At 36.2% G+C, this 13217-nt stretch overlaps 1 long non-coding RNA gene across 1 annotated transcript; it reads right to left on the bottom strand.

Moving 5' to 3' along the window:
• Positions 1-1069: 1069 nt before the first annotated feature.
• Positions 1070-12359, bottom strand: LOC145582569 (uncharacterized). Its single transcript, XR_014099908.1, has 3 exons — positions 11922-12359; positions 11756-11815; positions 1070-1349 (listed from the first exon to the last, which is right to left on the bottom strand). It is a non-coding gene; the product is annotated as an uncharacterized LOC145582569 (long non-coding RNA).
• Between the last annotated feature and the right edge of the window lie 858 nt (positions 12360-13217).

The raw sequence follows: 13217 nt of genomic DNA, 5'->3' as shown, positions 1-13217 counted from the left end.
TCTTTGCTTCCAATTCAGATTCTGACCCCCTTTTTACAGAATAAACAATTTATAATATGAACCAAAAATCTCATGCAAGTACCTGTATATGGATGGGAATAAAAATAAGCAATACCAAAGAGATAGTGATCAAGGCTCTTCTTAGGCATGAACTCGTAGACCAGGAGACTTTCAGGCCCTTCAATGCTACATCCTAGCAGCTTAACAAGATTCTTGTGTTGAATGTCTCTGATTTAATTTAAGTTTACTTCGTTGAAGAATTCATTTGCCCACTGTGTTGTGTTGAAAAACGTACAGTCGTTTAACAGCGATTGCTTGACCATTTGGGAGTGTCCCCTTGAATACAAGTATTCCTGCTCCACCTTGGCCGAGTTTATTCGAAATTTGTTGCTTCCTCAAGGAGTTTATAGTTGAATTTTAGACCAAGTTTTGCTAATCTTCTGCTGACTTCATTTTCTTCTGTCAAATGTATGAAAAAAAGTTTTTATGAGGACCTAGTCACTGTAAAAAGAATGATAATCTGATTATTGGATTGCAACAGATTAGTATATCTTGATTTGGTGGGTACCTTTTTTCCATTTGGAGTATCTGATAAAGGCCAAATAAGTAGAGAAGCAAAGGAAAATGAACATTGCAGCTGATGAGCTGAAGCCAAAATTATGGCAGCAATGTATCCATGTTTGTGCAGTCCTGAAAATTTAAGGTCACATGATCAAATTCTCTTAATTATAATTATAGATTTTGGATTAAAAAATTTTGTGGGTTTAGTCATACAATCTTTATATACTCCCTCCGTTAATAGTTATGTGCAACTTTGAAAGAGATAACGGATACCAATGCAAAAGATGGAGGGCAAAGATTAGAGGAAAATAAGGGAGTTAATTAATATGAGTGGAGAGCTAAAGTAGGACCCCCACTTGCAAATATGGAGGGGAATTCTGAAATTTTTGGAGGGTTATGTTTTCCCCCTCTAACTTTTCACCCAAAAAATTTGAATTTGGGAATTTTAAATTTCCCACTAGCTTTTTAAAAAAAAGGACAGCAAACATTCAAAAAATTCTCAGTACATTCATAATTATAGAGGCTTATAAATTCCACCCTTCACTATTCAAGAAGCATTCAATGCTCCTCATTAATTACAGAACAAGTTTTTTCAAAAGATGTTTAATTTCATCCAAAAGTTAGCACTAATTACACCCGATTAGCCCACATTTACCCAAAAAATTATCCCTAAACTGAAATTAGTGGTACACTGCAGTTAGTCTTCAAAATCAGCATTGCATAATCTGTAGGGCAGCTTCATCTTCTAAAAAACCGTCATCAGCCACCCCCACATCAACCACAGCAATCTGAAAATTGAAACAACAAACAGAAGACATGGCAGACATAGATGATGATCTGTTCTTCGACATTGATCAGTTGATCACAGAGGAAGAGATGGCAGATTTATATTTTGAGCATGAAGAACAAATGCAAGATGCAGACTCTGAGCACTACAATTCAGACAATGAGAACATGCAAGCAGAGGAAGAAGAAGAAGACTCAAGCATGCACAACAACACTCACACACAGCAAGATGACACTGAACTTTCATTTGAAGAAGGGACTGTCCAACCAAACAGAAAACAACTCAGCATGCAACAAAGGAGGAAGATAGTAGATGCAATGCTGCTGAAAATGCAAGATGGTAACTTACCTAGAGGCTACAAGATGGAATTGTCAATCACTTTCAAAGTTCACAAATCAACAATCACAAGAATTTTCACAAACATTAAAAAGCAAATGGCAGAGGGGAATTTGATTGATGTCAGGTCCAAAAAGATAGGGAGGACAGGTCCAAAGCCAAGGGAATTCTCTGATGAATTCCTACAGTCAGTCCCACTTCATTTAAGGCAAACAGAAAGATCATATGCTGCAGCTCTCAAGATTTCACATGTCACTCTTCATTTTTTGAAGAAAAAAGGTAGGCTGAGAACTCACACAGCAAGCAGTAAGCCAGCACTGACATCAGATCACAAGGTTGCAAGAATGAAATGGGTTTTGTCTCACATAAACCCAATCCAATGTAATGAGAACCCCACATTTGATGACATGCAGTATACAATCCACATAGATGAGAAATGGTTTTATCTCAACCCAGATAAGAGGAGATTCTACCTACTACCTAGTGAGGAAGATCCATACATGGCTCAACAATCAAGAAGGTTCAAGTTAAAAGCTATGTTCATGGCCATTATAGGGAAGCCTCTGTATGGGAGAAATGGGGAACTCCTACATGATGGGAAGTATGGGATATTCCCATTCACAGTGCAAGAAAGAGCAAAGAAGTCAAGTAAAAACAGAGCAGCTGGCACAATGGTCACTAAACCACTCCAAAATGTGAACAAAGAGGCAATCAGACACATGTTACTACACAAGGTCATACCAGCAATAGTGTCAAAATGGCCAGAAAGCTTACCCAAAAATGTGGTCATACAGTGGGATAATGCAAGGCCACATCAAATACCAAAAGATGAAGAGTTCATTACAGCTACACAAGTACATGGATTCAACATTCAGTTTGTGTTCCAACCAGCACAATCACCAGATTTGAATGTATTGGACTTAGGTCTATTCAGGTCAATTCAATCTTTGCAATACCAGTCTTTTCCTAAGAATGTAGATGAGCTTGTTGAAAAGGTTATTGAGTCTTATAACAATTTCAAACCAGAAGTAAACAAGTACATCTGGGTGACATTACAAAGATGCATGATCAAAATACTCAAGGCACAGGGAGGGAACAAGTACAAACTACCCCATATGAACAAGAAAAAACTTGAGAATCTTGGCATTCTACCAAATCTGATTGAAGTGGACAAGAGTGTAGTATTGGAAGCTGTTGATTATCTGGACACAATGTTCAGACCAGCACCCCAGGGAAATTAGGAAGCAGAAACAGAAGACATGGAGGTAGATGCAGACTAGTTACAAAGGAACACAGAAGACAACCAAACACTGCCACACATAACCACTCAAGAGTCTATAATGCTGGCTTTTATTTCTCCTTTTTTTTCAACTTTTTTTAACCAATGAATAGGTGGTTAGGTGTATTTTGTATGTAGGTAATTGAAACAACATCAAAGGCAGTGATGGTTAAGTTCTGGTGCACATGTAACAGGCTTTTTGTAGCCACATTTAGAATAGAATGAAATTGGCAAAGGCAACTACTTGTACATGAATCCATCAGGAGAACAATTTCATAACACAAAGATTCAAACAAGGTTACCTCAACATCAATCACTATATAGTGATAGTTGGAGCATAACCTTTGTCCAAATAGTATTTCATAGGAGTCCCTTCATCATTTGGATTCCATGTCAATAGTGTAGTCAAATAAAAGGGGGACTCAACTATTTCCACAACAAGATGCATGCAAGGGGGACTCTATTATACAATGTTCTCTACAACAATGATCATTGAGAACAATTTACACATCAAATACCGAAAAGCTAACACAACCAACCATCGTTTAGGGTCATCATTCAACAATCAAATTCCCAAAAGCCAAAAGACATGAATACAACATCATGAGTGAACAGAGTCCATCAACATCTCACATAAGGCAACCAACTCAAACAACACAATCCAGTAGGGCCAAACGAACCACAAGCATCCACCATAATATAATCCACCAATTATTTACAACATCCAACAATATCAGAAGCAGTAAATGAACATAAAAGGACTCACAGAAGGCATCAATCAACAACTTAACCGTCCACAATCCAAGATCAAAACAGAACCAGCATACGCATATCAAATCACCAGCACACACAAAACGCAAATAACAGGGACTCACAAACATAAATTAAAGAAGTTAGGGTTAGGAATCGTTACGAGTGCAGTCACTTAGAGGGTTGAACCGTATGGTTCATCCGCCTCACACAGCACCACGGCAGGAAGAGAACAAGAGGAAACTACAGGTTTCTTGGAGAGAGGTTCCTCAGCAGACTCCTCATCAGAAGTCAGGACGACGAACTCCTGGTCAGGGAGCCCACGCATCCTTCTGAGAGCAACACGCGCCGCCCTCCTCGTAGTACGCACCCTTGGGGGTGGCCTTTCCCTCTTAGATCTAGGTTTTTGTGGAGCCACAGCACTCTCCTCGCCACTCTCAACAACCAGATCTACAGCAGCCGTAGAGAAATCAAGCGACTTACGGCGGGACTCACCTTCTCCCTCCTCCTTTTTCAGTTTTTCTTCCTCATCAACACTTTTAAGGACTTGACCCAGAGCCCTGTAAGTGTATAAAGTACAGTAGGGACCCGATTCGCTTGACTCGTAAAATTGACGAGGGAAAGGAGAACCGGTCTCAAAGCAGTGGATGAGGTTCTGGATCAGATTCTCCTCTCCTTTGTCGTTAGTAGCCATGTAAGCATCCTTTAAAGGATCTAAGTTCAACATTGGTGTGAGGGGACTTTGTTGTGGGAGAGATTGAAGACCAGAAGATTTGATTTAGAGGGAGGAAGTGAGAAAGTCGCAAGAACAGAGGAGAGATAAGAACCCAGAAGAAGATGAACTAGGGTTCATCTTATGAACTCTCCAGAAGTTATAGGGAGAACCAACCATCAGAAATTTAATTTTGGTGGTTGGGAATGTGAGTAAATGAGGAGAGAAATGGGGAATTGGGAAAATAAAAGGAGGGAATCATTAGTGTAGGAATCATTAGGTTAATTTCATTAGTGTATAATAAGGGTAGTAATTAAGAAATTTAACACTTTAAATAAGGGCAGTATTGTAATTTCTAGCTTTTTTTTTTCTAAAAACAGAAAGAAAATGGAAAGTTGCACATAACCCCGATCATCCCGAAATGGAAAAGGTTGCACATAACTATTAACGGAGGGAGTATTATTTAAGAACAACTACCTTTTAAAATATTTGAGAGTGCTTTGATGAATAGTATAGGAATATTTATACCCTAAAAAATATTTATTTCCTATTACTTCCCTACCGATAAAAAAAGTTTGAGAGAACTCTTATAAATCGGTGCGTGCGGATATATATACCCCTAAAAATATTTCTTTATATATTTGCCCCCATTTAAAAGCTTGAGAAGCTCTTTTATGTTTTCCTATTATGTTTTTTTTTAAAAAAAATTAAAAGCTCAATTAAGGCTAATTTGAGTGATCATTCTTAAATAAAAAGTTGTGTTCATTTCAATTATATTCAAAGCTATTACTTCTATCACTAGCCACTAGCCACAATTACACAACAAAAAAAACACATTTATCGCCTATATTCAAATAATTGTAATAAAATACCATGCAAATATGCATAGGAATGATAGAATATTAAGGACAATTATGAAAACTCTTTCCAAGCCACTAGCCACATCGCGTATGTCGAAATCACCAGTAAGTAATTAAAGTATCACTCTATATTAAACCTGTTCAAGATGGGCCCGGCCTGCTGGCCTAGCCCGATTTGGCGAGTCATGGACTTAAAATAATTCAGCCCGAAGCATTCTACACATTTTTTTTTGTTTTTTTTTTGGTCTGGCTCAAAATTTATGGATTTTGGACAAGCATATTCGGCCTGAACCTTAGTCTGACCCAATTTGATGGTTTGGATTTTTAGGCTTAGGCCCAGCTCGAATCACCCAATGATCACCTCTACAACAAGTACACGTTCATAATACTCCTTTGTTTATAAATACTTACAACACCTGCCTCTTTCATCCCTTATTAATTACAAGTACAACATACACTTCCTATTCTAGCTTGGGATTGGTCGAGCACTATTAATTTAATATTTCACTAATCCCACATGTATAAATTCTTAATTGGTTCTATCTCCCACAAACAATTAATAATACATCCATTACCACCCACCTACCCCATGTACATTAGTCTGTTAATTTGATTATTTCCATGTAATATTCAAGTGCTCAACTTCAATTAATATTTAAAGAAAACAATTAATCCGTAGGACTATTTTTGACAAGATGGATGGATTATTGCCTTTAATAATGTAATTGTATGGGCTTTGATTAGCGAGCGTGCACCGTATATATTGTTGGGTCCATGAGATCGTATTTTGCGGCAATGGATTAGTATAAGTTAAATCGATACTAATAGTAGACAACGGTGACTTTGAGCAATTTGCTACAGATATTGAAGAATTGCAGTAATTGTTGTTCTGTTTTTTTTGAATAGAATTCGTGATTTTGATAAACTTTTTAATTTGGTTCTTTGCTTAGACTTTGAACTTTCTTTGAACTTGTAAATCAATTAATGCTTTAGCAGACTTGATTAGAAAAATTAAATCTAGATGTATCTTATTATATCACTAATCCATTAATCACTACGAGTAATAAATTAAGCGAAGTCACGCAATCAGGTCACAAGACAATGATATTGGCTTTTCACTTCTCGCCAAGTGTTCGTTCAAGAAAAATAAAACTTCTCACCAAGTGTCCACCACATACATGACAATTGGGTATAAACTTGACAGATTAGATTTTTTTTGGGATTATATATGATTTTGTAGTTTAAATACATATTTCAAAAAATTGCAATTTTTGCATCATAAAATTCGTTTTAAAATGTTTTAACACAAGATCCATCAATCAATAATTAATACTAAAATTTGATCATGACTTCTACAAGGGGTACATGATGCTATATTTTCTTTATAATTTATTATGCGCTGGAATTCCGTGACTTTATGAGTGAAACAGGTTTTGTTACTAGTTCGGTTAGCTCCCGTGCTAGATACTCTATTGAGATATAGGTAAGGCAAGGAAACTTGTTCGATGCGTTATCCAAATTAAAAATTAGTTTAATAAATGAATGAGTCATGCGAGTCAAGTGTATGTTGAGTTAACTTTGTTTGGCAAGTATGATTTGTTTATTTATTTATTCATATTGGTTAGGATGAGCATGTTAGTGTATGCATTGTCTTGTTAGTGTATGTACTCAACTTTTGTTGATTAGTACTTTGTTTGTTTTTGTAGCCTTGTCTTTATCTTGGCCTTGTGACGACCCAATTCTGATGGGCAGTGGATAGTATAAAGGGAAGTTGCAAGTTGGTCAAGCATGAGAAGCATGTGGGATTTGAGTGTTGAGAGCTACTTGCTTTTCTATTATTTCTCTTATATAACTGTCTTAGTGTTAATGATTTGGGTTATTGTCTTTACTATTAGTGGCTTTGAATAAATTATTATTTTGGGATTTGGTTTTTGGCCGTTGATGGTTCTAATTTGTATTAGTTGATTTCAATTGAGTTTGAAGTTTTATTAGTTTGGAGTTTATTTAATTTTGATGTTGGGTTTTAAAAAGTAGTTTTAAAGTTAGTCTTTTGCTGTATTTTATTTGATAAAAGTCTTAGCCGTTATCACGATGAAGGTTATACTTTAGTTATTTCCTTAAATATTTATTTGGGTAAGGGGATTTTAAATAAGAGAATTTGTAGGGTGTTACAGGCTGTGACCAATAAACAAAAAACTTTTCTATTATTTCTCTTATATAACTGTCTTAGTGTTAATGATTTGGGTTATTGTCTTTACTATTATTGGCTTTGAATAAATTATTATTTTGGGATTTGGTTTTTGGCAGTTGATGGTTCCAATTTGTATTAGTTGATTTCAATTGAGTTTGAAGTTTTATTAGTTTGGAGTTTATTTAATTTTGATGTTGGGTTTTAAAAAGTAGTTTTAAAGTTAGTCTTTCGCTATATTTTATTTGATAAAAGTCTTAGCCGTTATCACGATGAAGGTTATACTTTAGTTATTTCCTTAAATATTTATTTGGGTAGGGGGATTTTAAATAAGAGAATTTCTAGGGTGTTACAGGCTGTGACCAATAAACAAAAAAAAATAAACAAAGCTGAGTATATACACAATAATAAGAATAAATAAAACTAACATGCTTCACCCTAAATAAATTAATATATGTATAACCATTCACTAAGATTCACATACAAAACCTCTAGACTCTAAAACTTGACTCTTGACATGACATAATTTAATTTCCTTGTTTGGATTACGCGTCGAACAAGTTTCCTTATCTCCTATTGTCCACAAAGGGACCTAATTTGGGAGCTACCCAAACTAGTAAAATAAATAAACCTGTGTCACAAATATTGTGACGGTATTTCAGTGCATAAAAATGATAGTACAACGTCTTGTACCATAGTTAGAAGTCACGGGCTACCACCGTGTACTCCTCCCATATGTTCATACTCAAGGTATAAATGTTAACAGTTTTGACGCATATTCTCTTTCCCTTTACGTGCTTTATCAATTTAATATTGGTGATGACTCACACACACAATACAACAATTAATTATACAAGCAACAACGATTTTTATTAATTCTTAAATAAATATGTGATTAAAGAATAATATTTTAGACTTTAATCTTCCTTACCTAGAGGTGCGCATATTTGTACGAACTAGTTGTGGGGTCGCGCTGTAGCGCTTCCCCAAGTTAGTTAAAAATCTTTAGCAAAAACGTTTTTGATTTTTATTGCGAGTTAATCAAGAAGTTGATGACAGGTACAAGTTATATTCGCAAAACAATTATCTTCAAGGCTATACCATGAATAGATTGTTCTTTTGTTGTTTTACGAAAGAACTCTTAGGGCTTGAGCTAGTAGAGTAAGCTGGACCTTAAGCTAGTTGATCGGCTATATATGTATTATCAAGAGTACTAATGTGGACGTGTAATATGAAATGCATGGCAAAGCATTTTGTGTTTGCATCAAAGCTGTTGTAAATAATGAAGATTTGTTAATATTATACTTGTAACTAGGGGGTGCAAAAAAACCGTAACCGTTTACCGTAACAGCTAACCGGTGTAACCGGCTCATTTAAACGGTTAATTTACCAAACCGTTTAAATTAAACGGTTACGGTTAACCGTACCGCTAAATATAGCGGTTAACGGTTACGGTTACGGTTACAAGTTTTAGTAAACGGTTAACCATCGGTTAACCGTTAAAATAATAAATATATATTTTTTTAATTTTTATAGGGAAAATATATAATGGACTAATGGTAACCCCAAAAAAACTCTTATTTCCCAATAATGGTAACCATCGGTCTTATTTTGAAGAGGATCACTTAATATTTGAGTTATTACTTATTATGCTTTTAAAAAAAAATTAGTACTAATTAAAACTTTGTAATGTATTTGGTTTGTGGATTTGTAATCTTAATTAGAACATGACACTACTAGAAAAAATCCTAATACCGATGGCCAAAATCCATCGTTAAATATATAAAAAACCATCGGTATCACGTTTACCGATGGCTGCCATCGGTATTTTGGCCATCGGATAACAATTCGTCGGAAAATCTGAAAATACCGATGGAAAAGCCATCGGTAAAAATAATACCGATGGTTTTACCGATAGCCAAACTCCATCGGTGATTTTTAAAATAACGATGGCTTAAACCATCGGTTTTTTTTTACCGATGGCGGAAAACCATCGGTATATTAATATTGCCGATGGTTTTTAGCCATCGGTAATTATTTTTAAAAAATAAAAAAAAAATTAAAAACCCACCTACCCACCTTATTACTCCCTGCCCCTGCCCCAGCCCCATACCCCTACCCCCAGTCCCCCACCCCAATGGCCCAATCCCCTACTGGCTACTAGCCCCTATCCAAACGGCCAACCACCCCACACCACCTAAGTTCCAGCCACCGCAACCACCACCACCCTCATAAATTCAAGAAAAACAACCAATAATCCATGAAAATCAACCATAAAAACTAACGAAAATCAACAAAAATCAGCCAAAAAAACCAATGAAAATCAACCACAATAATTCATCGAAAATCAACTACAATAATTCATCGAAAATCAACCACAATAATTCATCGAAAATCAACCAAAAACCAAGGAAAATCAAACACAACTCCCTCGAAAATCTACCAAATAAATCAGAAAAACCAACCACAAAAATCAGACAATCAACCACAAAACCCATGAAATTAACCACAAAACCCACGAACATCAACAACAAAACCCACGAAAAACAAAAAAAACCAACGAATATTCAACCACAAATAACATACCTTTAGATTTTCTTTTCACTTCTCAAGGTTTAAATGGTCTAATTCGACCATCAAAACTCCAGATCTGGAGTTTTTATGGTCGAATTTGACAAAAAAAACCACATTGCCGCCGAAAAACCCACAAATAGCCCATGAACACCGTCGAACAAAGCCACAAACACCATGAGAAAGAACAAAACTTAGAGGGAGGGTAGAGAAGTGAGATGAGTGATGAGGAAAAGAAAAAAAGAAACAAGGGAATGGAAGAGTGAGAGGAGAACGAAAAGAGCAAAAGGGGGGAAGGAGGAGAGAGAGAGGAGAGAGAAAGAGATGAGAGAGGCGTGAGAAAAAGAAGATGATAAGAAGATAGAAAAATAGAAAAGGGTTTTACTTCATTTTTTTTTAATTTTTTTTTTAAAAATTACCGATGGCTTGTAACCATCGGTAAAATACCGATAGCTAAAAGCCATCGGTATTTATTTTATACCGATGGTTTTTAGCCATCGGTAAAAATTTTAAATTTTGTTTTAAAATATAATATTTTACCGATGGAAGAAAGCCATCGGAAAAAATATACCGATAGCCAGGCCATCGGTAATTCTCAAAATACCGATGGCTAAGTAAAACCATCGGTAAATTATTTTTTTACCGATGGATTTTTCTAGCCATCGGTAAATCCCATCGGTAAATGAGCGTTTTCTTGTAGTGTGAATTTTATTGTTTATTTCTTTATTTTTAAGTTTGTATTAGAGTTGGATGTTTGGAACTGTTGGAAGTAATGCAGGGTTTAAAATTTATTAAACGGTTAATGGTTAACCTGTAACCGTACCATTAAGGAACGGTTAACCGCTAGCGGTTAACCGTTCCTTAACGGTACGGTTACGGTTCGAAATTTTAAGTAACCGACATAACGGTTAACCGTACCGTTAAGGCCTAACGATACGGTTAACCTATTGTGCACAGCCCTACTTGTAACATATTGCTTATGCTAGAAACGTTCAGATAATTGTACGAGTATGGTTAGCAATTTTTTTTTTTAGTAAAACCGCTTTTTATAATTATTGTGAGCTAATCGATAAGTTGACAATAACTATAAGATGTTCCCTCGTCTAATATCTAATTATCTATGTACATTTAAGTATCAAGGCATACATGAGAGTGAGGGATAGCTCAAGTGGTTAGAGCTTCTCTTTCGATTCCAGAAGATTCTGGGATCGATTCTCAACCCCACACTTGTGGCTCTCTAAACACCAAAAAAAAAGTATCAAGGCATACATTATGGTAGCATCACCCCTTCTTCTAATCTTCTGTTTTTGAAGGAATTGTTTCTCTCGTCTCTCCTTTTCTAAGAAAGGATTGACTCGTCTCTGGGAGAGTAAATTCAAGAATATATTTGCCCTTTAAAATACCCCCTAATCCCCTATAATACTCTTCCATCAAAGCCATCTAACAGTAACACAACAACATATAAATAACCCTGATTTCTATTCTCAAAGATGTGTGCACCAGCCCTTTCTCATCCCCACCATTTTTCCTTCTACTATATTTGGCTACTTTACTCATTACTCACACTGTTGGGCTACTCTACTCCTATGAGTAAGTATAGCCCACTACCTGGTAGGACATTGCTTGACCACCACATTATTTTATTATTTTTTTGTAAAAAAAAAGGTGTAATGAAAAAAAGAGAGGGTAAATTTTAGGGTAAAACACTCACCCGGGAAATGTGTATAGCGGGAATGCTTTGGAGCTCGGCGGCTGCTATCTTCCCTCCTTCCTGAAAACCAAAATTGCCATGAAATCTCATTTTAATTATGTTCAAAGTCTGCAAATATATCGTAAATCTTTGAAACACAAACACAGCTTCTGGAATTTGTTCATACATTTTGTAGGATATGCCTTAAATATTGTGGAGATCTGGTGCTAGGCGCGCCCGATCGGGCGGGCGTTGCTTGGTCGGGCGGTGGGTCAAAAGTCAATTATTCGTCGGGGGGCTATAACACGCCCGATCGGGCCCGAGTGCAGCTTCAGGTTTGGGCGTATAGCGCGCCCGATCGGGCCGCACACCGCCCGATCGGGACCGCGTGACTTAAGTCGGTTCGTGCCTTTTCTTAGGAGTACTATATATAAATCCTGGGCTTAGGGTTTATTCATAGTTGTTAGTTTTGGTGATAAATTCAGACCACCAACACCACCTTTTCTCTCTCCTCCCCGTCCTTCCTCCACAACTACTCCTTTCCCACACACTCATTCACTCCTCTCTCCGATCCTCCTCCTTCCCCTCCATCAAAGTGATAGTCCATCGCAAACTCTAGCCTTTCGATGACCACCCAAAGGTCGACACCCCATCACAACAACCCCTGCCATCCGCAGCCGCCTTGGTATTATGAACCACACCCTAATTCGCCTACTTCTCTGCTCACGATTTGAGGCGAATTTGAGCAAAAATTACTCTAATCAATGGCATAATTACTTGCTATTGTAGGTGGTGGAGTGGAGGTGACCTGCTATTGCAGGTGGTTGGTTGACCTGTTGAGATCAGTAAAAGCAAATCACCTCAAAAGTTGGATTATTAAAAAAAAATCACAAGATAGGATTATTATCTACGAACCACTTAAAGGTTGGATTAATAAAATCATAATTTTCGAATATTTGAGGAAAACTAGTTGAGACATCGCGCGTGCTAGCCCAAGTTATCGTAATTTATTTTTATTGCAATTAATGATAAAATTTTGATAAAAAAAATAATGATTAAATTGATTCAATTTAAGTACATGTTATGATATAGTTAGATAAGTTTATGTGTAATTTGTATTCGCAACATATGTATGTGATACACTAATTTTGTATGAATGTGAACATTAGATCATTTTGTGTTAATATTCAGGCTGTTTATGTTCTTCTGCGTATTGTAAGGCTAGTGTTTTTTGTGTTATTAGGAAGATTTAATAATGTTCCAATTTTGTCTGTATCTCATTCTCTTTTATGTAAAAGTTTAATTTTGATTTACTTAGTGTTTTTTATGTAAAACCCTATTGTTTATAGTGATTTGCTAGTTAAGAGTGCTTTGGAGTAAGGTGCTGGTTGAGTTAATATTCAAGTAGCTGGTTGTGCATCGAATGTTAAGCTGCCAACCTTACATGCCATCATCAACTTTATCCCATAGATTCAGAGCTCGA

The sequence above is a fragment of the Chenopodium album genome, chromosome 15 (genome assembly GCF_948465745.1).
Source record: "Chenopodium album chromosome 15, dcCheAlbu1.1, whole genome shotgun sequence".
NCBI classification, from domain to species: domain Eukaryota; kingdom Viridiplantae; phylum Streptophyta; class Magnoliopsida; order Caryophyllales; family Amaranthaceae; genus Chenopodium; species Chenopodium album.
The sequence above is the reverse complement of the archived record's forward strand: the minus strand, read 5'-3'. Positions and strand labels throughout refer to the sequence as shown.